The sequence below is a fragment of the Mirounga angustirostris genome, unplaced genomic scaffold (genome assembly GCF_029215605.1).
Source record: "Mirounga angustirostris isolate CCGP_5_RB_7025 unplaced genomic scaffold, mMirAng1.0.hap1 SCAF_11, whole genome shotgun sequence".
NCBI classification, from domain to species: Eukaryota; Metazoa; Chordata; class Mammalia; order Carnivora; family Phocidae; genus Mirounga; species Mirounga angustirostris.
In genome coordinates this window covers 93,775,910-93,789,361 of record NW_026991719.1, presented here as the reverse complement: position 1 = coordinate 93,789,361, position 13,452 = coordinate 93,775,910, and positions in this window count along the sequence as shown.

Below are 13,452 nucleotides of genomic sequence, written 5' to 3'. Positions count from 1 at the left end.
CTCCCAGCTCAGTGTGCTCACGCACGGACTCTCTCTCTCCATCTCTCTCTAATAAATAAATAAGATTTTTAAAAATTTACATATGCTTAACTGTTCTTTCCTTGGCAGATTTCTCTGGCAAAATACCATAGCAAGTTATTTTGATTTAAAAGTTAAGTGCTTTAAGGAAAGAGTTCTATCATAATGGTTTAAAAAAAAAAATTTTTTTTTTTTTAAGTAATCTCTACACCCAACATAGGGCTCGAACTCACAACCCTGAGACCAAGAATTGCATGCTCTTCCGAATGAGCCAGCCAGGCACCCCTGTTATAATGCTCTTAACAGATATTTTGGGGAATACAATGATTCCTATTACTTGTGTTAAACAACAAAATTCAACCAAGTAAATTTAAAGATCGAACTGGCATTATTTATTGATTCATGAATTGGGAAGAACCCCACCTAGCAGATAGAAAGGACCTCCAAAGAACTATAGGAAAGGAGAGGTTTTTAATTCAGAAAAGGAAGTTTATTAGCAAAGAAGGCATTGTTTCAGGCAAGTTTGCTTTCCTAAGGAAGGGGTCTAAAGGCGTATTTCCACACTAGTGCTGACTAAGTAATTCCAGGTCAACTGGTTAACGATTATGTTCCTGGAAGAGTCTGAAACCGCAATTAGATTAGGTATTAAGTCTCAATTTGGTGACGTGGGACATAGCATTAGTGACTCCATTTTGGTTGTCTCTTTCTTAACAATCCCCGGCGCCTTTGATCAAACTCTCAGCTAAGCTGAGAGATGTGACCAAATTTTAAGGCATTAGTGCCACTTTCAGCAACCTCTCAAGTTCTGTTACTTTCTGTTGATTCTTGGTGTGGTACTCAGAGGTCACAACAATTTTGCTGACACAGGTCACAACTTCAGGCTCACAATTTTGCAGTTGGTCATTTCCTTCACCCTTTTCTGGTATTCCAGTTTTAGGGACATCCTTTTTTTGGTGGTTAGCAGCTGCAAACGTGCATTTAAAACGTTTGAGAGAACACAGCACACCAGGGAGATTACTATGATTATTACAATCAGGATAATTACTGATGTCTGGAGTGCACTTCAAAGCCATAGTCTCCGAGGCCCAAGCCAATTAAAATCAAATAAGTCAAAGAAAGACCCCATTGAAGGAGTCACCTTTTTAAGCCAAGTGCTTTGCTCAGTGACCTTAAATAACTAAGTTTCAACTTCCCCAGAAGTGTTAATCCAGGTGCAGCATGTGGTATTGGCTACAGCACAGACACGTCCTTGTTCAGCTAAAACATAATCAAGGGCTGTCCTACAATCAAGAATTTGGGCCAGAGGGGCGCCTGGGTGGCTCAGCCATTCAGCGTCTGCCTTCGGCTCGGGTCATGATCCCAGGGTCCTGGGATCGAGCCCCGCATGGGGCTCCTTGCTCAGCAGGGAAGCCTGCTTCTCCCTCTCCCACTCCCCCTGCTTGTGTTCCCTCTCTCGCTGTCTCTCTCTCTCTGTCAAAAAAAAAAAAGAATTTGGGCCAGAGAGTCCAAGGATTTTTGTCACATTGCTGTTGCATTAGCAACAGATTCTGTAACATTTTCAAGAATCAAGGAGATGTTCCTGATCATAGCCTTATTTACCTTTATTCCTCAACAGGGAAGTGGGGATCTGTCAAAGGGAGCTAATTTTAATTCACAAGGGCCTCTGGTACAGCCATATGAGTAAGAAAATGTAAGGTCTATAGACCACACAGGTGGTTTTATTCTGGTTACCCCTGCTTTGTTTCCCTTTCTTTTTTTTTTTTAAGATTTTATTTATTTATTTGAGAGAGAGAGACAGAGAGCACGAGCAGGCAGAGGGAGATGGAGAGGGAGAAGCAGATCCCCCACTGAGCCGGGAACCTGATGTGGTTCTGGACCCTGAGAACCAGGACCCTGAGAACATGACCTGAGCCAAAGGCCAACACTTAACCGTCTGAGTCACCCAGGCACCCTTGTTTCCCTTTCATTGCGTAGAGCCTAGACTAAAGCTTCCCTGGGTTTGGGGTTGTTTTTTGTTTGTTTGATTTTTTTTTAAGATTTTATTTATTTATTTGACAGAGAGACAGTAAGAGAGGGAACACAAGCAGGGGGAGTGGGAGAGGGAGAAGCAGGCTTCCGCTGAGCAGGGAGCCCAATTTGGGGCTCGATCCCAGGACCCTGGGATCATGACCTGAGCAGAAGGCAATTGCTTAATGACTGAGCCACCCAGGTGCCCCTGGGTTTGGAATTGTTAACCAGGGATAGGGAAATGGACCTCCAGGTGAGGCAGTATGACACAATAGTGAGATGGCTGAGTTTGTTCTAAAGAAAACTGAAGCAGTTTTTGCAAGTCCAACAGTGTTTGGAGGTTGGATTGCCCTCCTTAGCAATTGCCTAGGAGATACAGATGATGCCATTATCTTTTCAGGCCGATGACAGAGTAAAGGAAAGTAAGAGAAAAAGAAAGGGTTTCATGTTTAAAGTATGAAGTCTTGATCCAGAGTCTTGGGAGGAAGCAGTCTACCTTGAAGTCAGCTACTTCTTTTTCTACCCAATTTGATTTTGAAGATTTCAACTGGTGTGGAGGGGTAGATATCAGGTGGAGACTTCTTTAGCTGTGAAATACATATCCAAGGTTCAGGTCCCTGAAATTTAGCTGCCATCTGGTTAGTGAGGAAGACCTGGTCTAGTCCTTTACAAGGAGATTCAAGGGTAGTCTTTGCCTGGAGTGATTCTAAACTGGAAGGGTGGGAGAAAATTGGAAATATTAGTTTGAAAAGTTGTAGCCAGATATTTGAGGAAACCAGAAGAATTCAGAACCCAGTCCAGTTATAGGTATATAAAAAAACCTTAAGGCAATTAATAGGATTAGAATCTAATATTTAAAAAGTGCTAACATAATTTCTCTTTCTATAATTAAGCTGCCCCTTTTTTATCAAAGATAATTTGTTTATGCTAAATTTGCTATGATTATTCACATAAATGCAACAAGAATACTGATTGACCATATATGCTCTTTTTTTTTTTAAAAGATTGATTTATCTGGGATGCCTGGGTGGCTCAGATGGTTAAATGTCTGCCTTCAGCTCAGGTCATGATCCCAGGGTCCTAGGATCAAGTCCTTGCTCAGCAGGGAGCCTGCTTCTCCCTCTGCCTGAAGCTTCCCCTGTTTCTGCCCTCTCTCTCTTAAAAATAAATAAATAAAATCTTTATTTTTTTATTTTTATTTTTAAAATAAAATCTTTAAAAAAAAAGATTTATCTATTTTACAGATGGAGAGAGTAGGAGGAGGGGCAAAAGGAGAGAGAGAGAGAGAGAGAGAACCCCAAGTAGACTCCCTGCTGAGCAAGGAGTCCAACGTGGGACTCGATCCTAGGACCCTGGGATCATGACCTGAGCTGAAATCAAGAGTCAGATGCTTAACCAACTAAGCCACACAGGCACCCCTAAGCTCTTTTTAAGGCTGCTTTGCTGAAGCAAAGTACCAGGCTGATTTATCCAAAAGGCACATTGGCTTCATAAAGTGAAACGTAGTTTTTTAGAACTTGCTATTCATATTTGAGTCTGCACACATCTCTGTCAAATATGACATTTCAAAACAAATATGACATTTCAGTCAAAGCCTCGGTAATATAACCGATGTTTTTAATTGTGTCCTTTACAAGAACAGATTCTTTTTTTTTTTTTAATATTTTATTTTTTATTTGAGAGATTAAGCAAAAGCTTGGGGGGGGGGCGTGAAACAGAGGGAGAGGGAGAAGCAGACTCCCCACTGAGCAGGGAGCCTAATGCTGGGCGAGATGTCAGGACCCTGAGATCATGACGTGAGTCAAAGGCTTAACCGACTGAGCCACCCAGGTACCCCAGGAGAACAGAGTCTTACTGAATTTATGTAAATAACTACTTTGCCATAAAAAGACAAGAATTTCTGGATTCTGGGGTGCCTGTGTGGCTCAGTTGGTTAAACATCTGACTCTCCTGTAAAGTTTCTGCTAAAAATGAGCTTAGGGGTACCTGGGTGGCTCAGTCAGTTAAGCATCTGCTTTCGGCTCAGGTCATGATCTCAGGGTCCTGGGATAGGGCCCCATGTTGGGCTCCCTGCTCAGCAGAGTCTGCTTCCCCTCTCCCTCTCCCTCCACTAGTGCCCTCTCTCTCTCTCACCCCCAAATAAAGAATCTTTTTTGAAAAATCAGTTGATAGGGGAGCCTGGCTGACTCAGCCAGTAGAGCACGTGACTCTTGAACTCAGGGTCATGAGTTAAAGCCCCACATTAGACATAGAGCTTACCTTAAAAAAACAATGAAATAGGGGCACCTGGGTGGCTCAGTCATTAAGCGTCTGCCTTTGGCTCAGGTCATGTTCCCAGGGTCCTGGGATCCAGCCCCACATCTGGCTCCCTGCTCAGTGGGAAGCCTGCTTCTCCCTCTCCCACTCCCACTGCTTGTGTTCCCTCTCTTGCAGTCTCTCTCTCTCTGTCAAATAAATAAATAAATCTTTAAAAAAACAAACAAAAAACAAACAAAAAAAACAATGAAATGGGGGTGCCTGGGTGGCTCAGTTGATTAAGCACATAACACTTCATTTTGGATCAGGTCATGATCTCAGGTCATTTGGCTCATGAGATCGAGCCCTGGGTCTGGCTGCATGCTCAGTGAGGCGTCCGCTAGAGATTCTCTCTCTCCCTCTGCCCCTCCCTCCTCTCTTTCTCTCTCTCTCTCAAATAAATAAATAAATGTTTAAAAAAATAATAACAATAAAATAAAATTAAAAATATCCCTAAAATCAGCTGATAGCCTTATGGTATTTCCCTTGGACATAGCTAATTTGTCTTGCTGCTTTTAAGTTTCTCTCTTTATCTTTAATGTTTAAATTTTTAATTATTATGTATCTTGGTGTGGACCTCCTTGAGTTCATTTTATTTGGGGCATTCTGTGCTTCTTGGACCTGGATGTGTTTTATTCCCCATGTTAGGGGAGTTTTCAACTATTATTTTTTCAAATAAGTTCTCTGCCCCTTTCTCTCTTCTCCTTCTGGGACTCCTATAAGGAGAATGTTAGTATGCTTAATGTTGTCTTTGAGGTCCCTTAACTTAGCCACATTTTCAAATTATTTTCTCTTTTAGCTGTTCAGCTTGTGTGCTTTCCACTACCCTGTCTTCCAGATAACTGATCCATTTTTCTGCATCTTCTTATCTGCTGTTGATTCCCTTTAGTGTATTTTTCAGTTATTGTATTCTTCAATTTTGTTTGTTTGCTTGTTTTACCTATCTCTATGCTGAAGTTCTCACTGAGTTCATCCACTCTTCTGTCGAGTTCAATGAGCATCTTTATGACCATCACTTAGACCTCTTCGTCAGGTAGATTGCTTATCTCCATTTCTTATAGTTCTTCTACTGATGTTTTGTCTTCTGGTTTCATTTGGACTGTATTTCTCTCTCTCATTTTTTTGACTTTTGGGGTTTTTTTCTATCAATGAGGCCAAACAGCTACCTCTCCCAGTCTTGAAGGAGTAGCCTTGGGTAGGAACATCCTTGTGTAGACTGCATGTGTCTGGTGGCTTTGGCTGAAGCTGGAGTATGCAGGCTGAAGGTCCCAAGGCACTCCACATTGGGGCTCCTTTGGCGAGGAGCCTGGAGCAGAAGTGGGCATGGGTGAGTGATCTTTGGGTGCAGAGGTTACTTTGGAATGTCAGCTGGAGCTGAAGTAGGTGAGGGCCTACGGTGTCTCTGGTTGCTTTGCATTTGCGCCACTTTGGTGGGACAGCTGGAGCTGTAGCAAGCACAGTTTAGGAGTGTCTCAGTTTTCAACTCACCTGGGTCACTTGAGCGGGATGACTGGAACTCAGGCAGGTACTGGTGTGGGAGCCACATTAGGGAAATGGCTGGGGCTGGTGTGGGCTAGGGGCAAATGCTTACTGAGGTGGCAGGTCATCTACAGTGCCCAGATCCTACTCCCATTTTTGCTATTAAGATAGATAGGGCGGGGTGCCTGGGTGGCTCAGTCAGTTGAGCGTCTGTCATCGGCTTGGGTCATCATCTCAGGGTCCTGGATTCAAGCCCTGCATCAGGCTCCCTGCTCAGCAGGGAGTCTGCTTCTCCCTCTGCCCCTCACCCTGCTCGAATACGTGCACGTGCACTCTCTTTCAAATAAATAAGTAAAATCTTTAAAAAATAAGAAGAAATAAGTAAATAAAATCTTTAAGGAAAAAAGATAGATGGAGAGGCTGGCTGGCTCAGTTGGTAGAGCATGTGACTCTTGATTTGGGGATGTAGGTTCAAGTCCCATGTTAGGTATAGAGATTACTTAAAAATAAAAATTAGAAAATTAAAAAAAGAAAGAAAGAGGTGGAATGTAAACAATCATGCTCAAGAGTATCTGACCCCAGAGAGAGTTCCAGGAGTTTCTTTGCTATTTGGAGGACACTCTAAGGTTAGTTTACTTGTAATCTAGTTGCCCTTTAAACTGCAGCTTTTTTTCTGTGCCCTAGAACATGTGAATTTGCACATGGATCCCTCAGTGCTATCATTCTCCACTACAGTTCACAGCATCTGGAGAGAGATTTTTGTGTTACTGTGTCTCCATCTATCCTGCCATTCTTTGTGTGGTCCCTATATCCCTTGTTGTGCAGAAGCTATTCAATCAACCCTCAGTTCTTCTTCAGAAGGAATTGTTCTATATGTAGGTATGGATTTGGTGTGTTTGTGGGACGAAGTGTGTTCAGGGTCTTCCTTTGCTGCCATCTTGCACCTTTCCCCTACCAAGATTTTTTTCCCATAAGCTTTCTCTGATTTTCTTTTTCTTTTTTTTATTTATTTGAGAGAGAGAGAGGGGGCACGAGCAGAGGGAGGGATAGAGGGAGAGGGAGAAGCAGACTCCCCACTGAGCAGGGAGCCCGATGTGGGACTCGATCCCAGAACCCTGGGATCATGACTGGAGCCGAAGGCAGACTCTTAACTGACTGAGCCACCCAGGCGCCACTGAATTTTTTTTTTTTTAAGATTTTATTTATTCATTTGATAGAGAGAAAGAGAGCACAAGCAGGGGGAGAAGCAGAGGGAAAGGGAGAAGCAGGCTCCCCACGGAGCAGGGAACCCAATGCGGGACTTGATCCCCGGACCCTGGGGTCATGACCTGAGCCGAGGTGCCCTGAATTTCTTTTTTTAAAATCTATTTTAAATAAATAAATAAATAAATAAATAAATAAATAAATACACATACACACATATAGGTAATCACTACACCCAATGTGGGATTTAAACTCACAACCCTGAGATCAAGAATAGGATGCCCTACTGACTGAGCCAACCAGGCGCCCCTGTATGAATTTCTTTTTTACATTCGGATTTTGTCTTGTTTTTACTCTTTCCCATTCTGAAATAGCCAGCTTCGGTTTAGGACAAAATTAATTTCTTTTCCTTCAACAAAATGCATCTCCATTCCTTATGCTTTTTCTTACTGAAAATATAGATTCTACTTTCCTTGCACACAGAGATGTTTCCCTTATAATTTCTAGTAGCTTTAATTACTCTAATTATATTAGAATTTTTAATCTTTAAGAACTTTATTTTCTACTGAAAATTAAGAAGTGAACAATTGTGGACTGTCTCTTACGCTAGCATTCTATGGCTTGGCAAATATAGAAATACTTTTGCAATTTTCCAAAACATATGCTTTCTCATAGTAAAGTTTTCAGTATGACACAAGACATGTTTATTAACGGACCCAAATATCATTAGTTCCTTTGTAAAAGCAGCCAAACGTGGATAAACCTATTTTTAGTAATGTTTCAGTATTTTATTTTATTTGGAGATGATCTAGATATTCAATAAACTTGCCTTAATTCATCATTTAACTTAACTTACCAAAACTAAGTTTTTGGGTAACCAAAAGGTTTTGGAAACTATTTGTTTGAAAATTCACCTAGAAACTCTTATCCCATTTACATCTATGTAAAGCATTTGTTCTTAAAATTATGTTTAGATTACTTATGAAAACTGTATTAGACATTAGACAAAGTTACGCATTATCCCACGTTATTTTTCTGGCTGACTAATTTTGTAACACAGAAAACATTTACTTTATAGATTAGTAAACCCAAGTAGAATAAAAGTTGTATGTCTATATTACATTCATTCTACGTTGATAACTGCACAGACATGTCTATTTTTTTCTAAAGATTTTATTTATTTTTAAGTAATCTCCACACCCAGTGTGAGGCTTGAACTCACAACCCCAAAATCAAGAGTCACACGCTCCACCAACTGAGCCAGCCAGGTGCCCCTGGACATGTCTATTTTTTTTTTTTTTAAGATTTTATTTGTTAATTTGAGACAGAGAGTGAGCAAGAGTGAGAGCATGAGTGGGGTAGGGGGGCGGGTACAGAGGGAGAGGGAGAAGCAGACTCCCCACTGAGCAGGGAGCCAGACACGGGGCTCAATTCCAGGACTCCGGGATCATGACCTGAGCCGAAGGCAGATGCTCAACCGACTGAGACACCCAGGTGCCTCGGCATGTCTATTTTAATTAAACCAACAAATTTAAACTAGCTTTTATTCACTGAAGATTATCTTAGAACATATGAATTTGAAACAAAAAAAAAGACCAAAAACATTTGGGTTAGTTTTCCTATTTTTAAGAGCTCTAGGAATCCTTCCACAAAGGCTTTAGAAGATTCCACTCCCCACCCCCTGCCTGGGTATATAGTTTTATTGTAGTTTAGGGGAGAGGGCCTAAAAAAATTCCTATCAGATTTTGAATATCAGCTTGCAATTTAGCCAACTGCTAAAAAAAAATCTCTTTATATAGCTCATCAGTTTTCAGCTGAGACGAACAGTAAATACTTCTGGCAGTATTTAACAACCCCTTGGATTCAAGAGACATTTAGAAAGAGCACGCAAAAGATATTTTGTTTTCCTTTCTCTATTGAGATTTGGGAGAGTCAAGTCTGATAAGAATTCTCACCCTTAGCCAGCTTTAGTTAGCTTCCCCAGGATCCCATCTATAAGCTCCAAGTAGGGTTTAAAGTAGAGTGAAGCTCCAGTATCTACTAGAATTCACCAAGGTTTTTCATTCATTTTTAGTTTTCCCTTATTTTGTTTAAGGGAATTATGTAGCATTTTACTAGAAAATGTCTCAGAGTTTCATCAGCTCTGGGAGGGGCCCATATGAGGTCCCTTCTTGGAGCATAGATTTGGGATTGTCTGTAAGGCCACTAATTTGGTGGATTTTGTTTATAGTCTTGTCCCAAAGTCCTTTCCCAAAGAGCAAAGTGCTTAGTGCTCATAATGCTTGGTCAGACCAGTGGCCTCTCATCCTAGTTTCTGCCATTTTATCAATCTATTAATCTTAGGAGGTATTACATTTACAAAAATTTTTGAGGGTTTTCTGTGGGTTTTGGAAATTTTTAAATATGGCCCTTGGTTTGGCCTTTGACCAAGGAGTAAAAGATAGTTGAACAGGATCTGTAGCCTTAGGTGGTCTTACTGTAAAAGGTAAAACTGTTTAAGAGCCTTTTCAAAGTGAAAAAAGCTATTGAGACAGAGGATTACTTGAGTAAGTACTCAGATAAAGGAAGATAGAGGGAAGTGGTAGGGGTTATATCAGTCTTACGGTCTATTTTTTTAGGTACCTCTTATATTTTTAATTTTTCAGTAGCCTTTCACAACAGAACTTTCATTATAGGTATTTTGGAATTTTGAAGCACTTTGGAGGTTTCTGTATGCCAATTAAAATAGGTTTCGCATTCCATTTGTTTGACTTGGAAACCCATGCTTTTAAGTGCACTTTTAAAAACGAACTTACCTAATTCGAACATTCCTCAAAATGGCCATTGTAATTCTCTTAAAGGCTGGCAGCAGTTAGGTAGGAACCTAGCCACAAGTAGAATTTAACCTACATTTTGGTCTGGTCATATCTAGCCACAAATGGGGTATAGCGCACATTTCTGTCTAGCCGGATTTTAGAGCCTTCAACTGCACAGTTACCAAGCCCAGTTCTCAGGACACAAAAGCTTAGCATAATTTTGCCTTTTTTCTTTTTTTTTTTTAAGATTTTATTTATTTCTCTGACAGAGAGAGCACAAGCAGGGAGAGCAGGAGGCAGAGGGAGAGGGAGAAGCAGGCTCCCCGCGGAGCAGAAGCCCAACACAAAGCTTGATCCCAGGACCCTGGGATCATGACCAGAGTTGAAGGCAGATGCTTAACCAACTGAGCCACCCAGGCGCCCCATTTTGCCATTTTTGTAGATATCTATAGCTTCTGGAACCATAGCTCTTGGATATATTTTATGTCTAAGAACTATGCTCATGGCCTTCGGGAGGCATGCTGGAAGGTAGTGTACTTAACTCTTTCAGCAATCTCATTTTTTTGACTAAGCTTTTGGGTCTCTTGGAGCCCAACTAACACCCAAGAGGGATGTGCCACTGGGTTGGGGATTTTATGGTATTTTACGATGTACCTTGTTGTACGGAAATTCTTTTGAGGTTGGCAGGTGACCTAGTGTCCATCTAACCTGTTTTGTAATCAACTTATCCTAACATAGGAGTCTTCAAGCTAGGTGGCACACAAATACTCTGTCAGCTTCTAAGTGCTCCACCCAGGTTCACCAATTTTGTGGCTTTTTTTTTCTCTTTGCCTCCAAGATTCCCATTAGCAATAGCCTTTACTTAAAAAAAAAAAAAAATGTTATTCACCTTAGGCCTCTCACTGGACCTTGTCCAGTTTAAATTAAACCCAGTCTGGATCCAAATCCATTCTGGTTTTTAAGTTGGACCGAGTCTGATTCTGGACTAAATCCAAGTTTTACAAAGGGCCCAGTTCAACTCAGGATCCAATCTGGTAACCATCATCAGTTCCCAGCATGAAATTTGGGAGAGTGGGGAGAGAGAATTCAGGGAGGAATTCCAATCAAATGAGGAACTGTGGAAAGTCACTTAGATTAGGAGCTCCATGCAAAGAGAGATGAGCTCAGAACTTAGAGGAACTTACCCATGGCCCTCAGAAATAGCAAGAAAGAGTACTCAAAAGGGTTTTTGGGTACCATACCCGTGATTCTCATTGTCCCTGAAGCTGTTGGAAGTCTCCTTCAGCCCTGCACTGCCACCAAATCTGTTAAACAACAAAATTCAATTAAGTAAATTAAAAGATACAATTGGCTTTATTCAACAACTCATGAATCAGGCAGTATCCCATCTAGCAAAGAGAAAGGAGCTCTGAAGAGCTGTAGAAAAAGAAAGGTTTCTAAAGGCAGAAAGGGGAAAAGAAATGGAAGTTATCAGCAAAGAGTGCATTGTTTCAGGCAAGGTTGCCTTCCAAAGAGTGATAGAAAGGTTCTATCAGGCAGATTTATTCACTAGCCACTGACCAAGTAATTCCAGATTGATTGGTTAAAGGTTACATTTCCAGGGACCCCTGGGTGGCTCAGTTGGTTAAGTGTCTGCCTTCAGTTTGGGCCATGTTCCCAGGGTCCTGGGATCGAGTCCCAAATTGGGCTCCTTGCTCAGCAGGGAGCCTGCTTCTCCCTCTGCCTGCCGCTCCTCCTGCTTGTGCTCTCTCGCTCTCTCTCTCTGAGGAAAAAAAAAAAAATTACATTCTCAGGAGAAGCTGAAACTGCAATTAGATTAAGTATTAAGTTTTGGTTTGCTGACATGGGGCTCAGCATCAGTGACTCTGTTTTGGATTGGTTATCTTGTAGCCAGGACACAGGGGTGCGAGAGCACCTGGCTTTGGGGACCCTAAACAGATTGACTTTGGCCACTTACCACTGACAAAATCCAGAGGCAGAAAGACAAGTGGTGGTGAAGCAAGAAAGGCATTTATTTCAGAGAGGCCAACACTGGGAAGATAGTGGACTAATCTCTCAAAGACTGTCTCCTAAGTGCTGAAAATACTTCTAGGTTTATATAAAGAAAATGTGGGACAAAGGTTGGTGGGTACATGCAGGTGGGCAGTAAAGGTCAGGTCAGTCGTTGTATTGGGGTCAATCATGGCTGGGGTCTTGCTGTCTCAGGGCTGTCCTTATTGCTTGAGGGGGTAGTTCTGCTTCCCATCATGGGATGCTTTGCCCGCCGGGTCTTTTGTATAAGTTAGAGATAATCCAGAAAGAAGAACTTAAATCAATTAGAAGTTTGAGGATGAAATGGCGGTAGTCCTCTGTCAATCCCTTTTTAACACTAGATTATATCTTTTTTTTTTTAAGGTTTTATTTATTTATTTGACAGAGAGAGAGAGCATAAGCAGGGGAGCGACAGGCAGAGGGAGAGGGAGAAGCAGGCTCCCTGCTGAGCAGGGAGCCCCAATGTGGGGCTCCATCCCAGGACCCTGAGATCATGACCTGAGCTGAAGGCAGATGCTTAACCGACTGAGCCACCCAGGCACCCCTAGATTATAGCTTTTTGAACAGAGTGTAATTTATTGTTTTGTAGGTAATTAGTTGATCCTTGAGTAAATGAATTTATGTTCCAGAAATATTTAAGGCAAACTTAAGTTTCTTCTTTTTGAAAAAAAAACAAAGTTTAAAAATTGTTCATTTAAGGGCACCTGGCTGGCTCAGTTGGTAGAGCATGAGACTCTTGATCTCAGGGTTGTGAGTTCAAGCCCCACGTTGAGTGTAGAAATTACTTAAAAAAATAAAATCTTAAAAAAAATTGTTCATTTAAATTATCAGTTTCATTCATATATTTGTACACAATTTGGAAAACACAAAAAAGGAAAGAAAAGAAAAATAATCAAATATTAAAAAATCACTCTAAACATTTTGTATATTTCTTTCTAGCTTTATTTTCTGTGTAATAATTTTTATGAATTTAAATGTTTTATGTAGTTAAAAGGGTGGTTAAAAATATACATACATACATACATATGTGTGTGTGTGTACTATATGTACATATATATGTATATATAGTGTAGGGGCCAAGGGGCAGGCCAACCAAAAATGTGGTACTTTGGTATGAAGATTATTCTGAGTTAAAAGCAATCAAAAGCCAGCAGATTAAGGAAAAGCTCTTTACCACCCCCTCAACTGACTAAATTTACATTGGAAAGGAGAGCCTGTACCAGGAAGGGAGCTATTAAAAGAGATTCCTCTTTACTTAAGACACTTATTTGCATAAAGGAGCACCCTTTGTTTTCCAAACATCTTCTCTCACCTTCCTACTAAGGTCTTCTTCCCCTTTCTATCTCCAGACCCCTACCCCTCACCTCAGCTCAGGATGTCATATAAATCTCATATTGCCTGACTGTCTTTGGAATTTCATATTTGTATGGATTTCCTGTACTTACAAAACAAAATTTGATTTTTTCCTGTTAATCTGTTTCATGTCAGTTTAATTCTTACTCCAGCTACAAGGACCTTGAAGGACAGAGAAAATTTTTCCTCCCTGACAATAGGTATATCTCTCTATATAATATATATAGTTATTTATATATATATATAATTATTAGGTGCATATGATTATTAT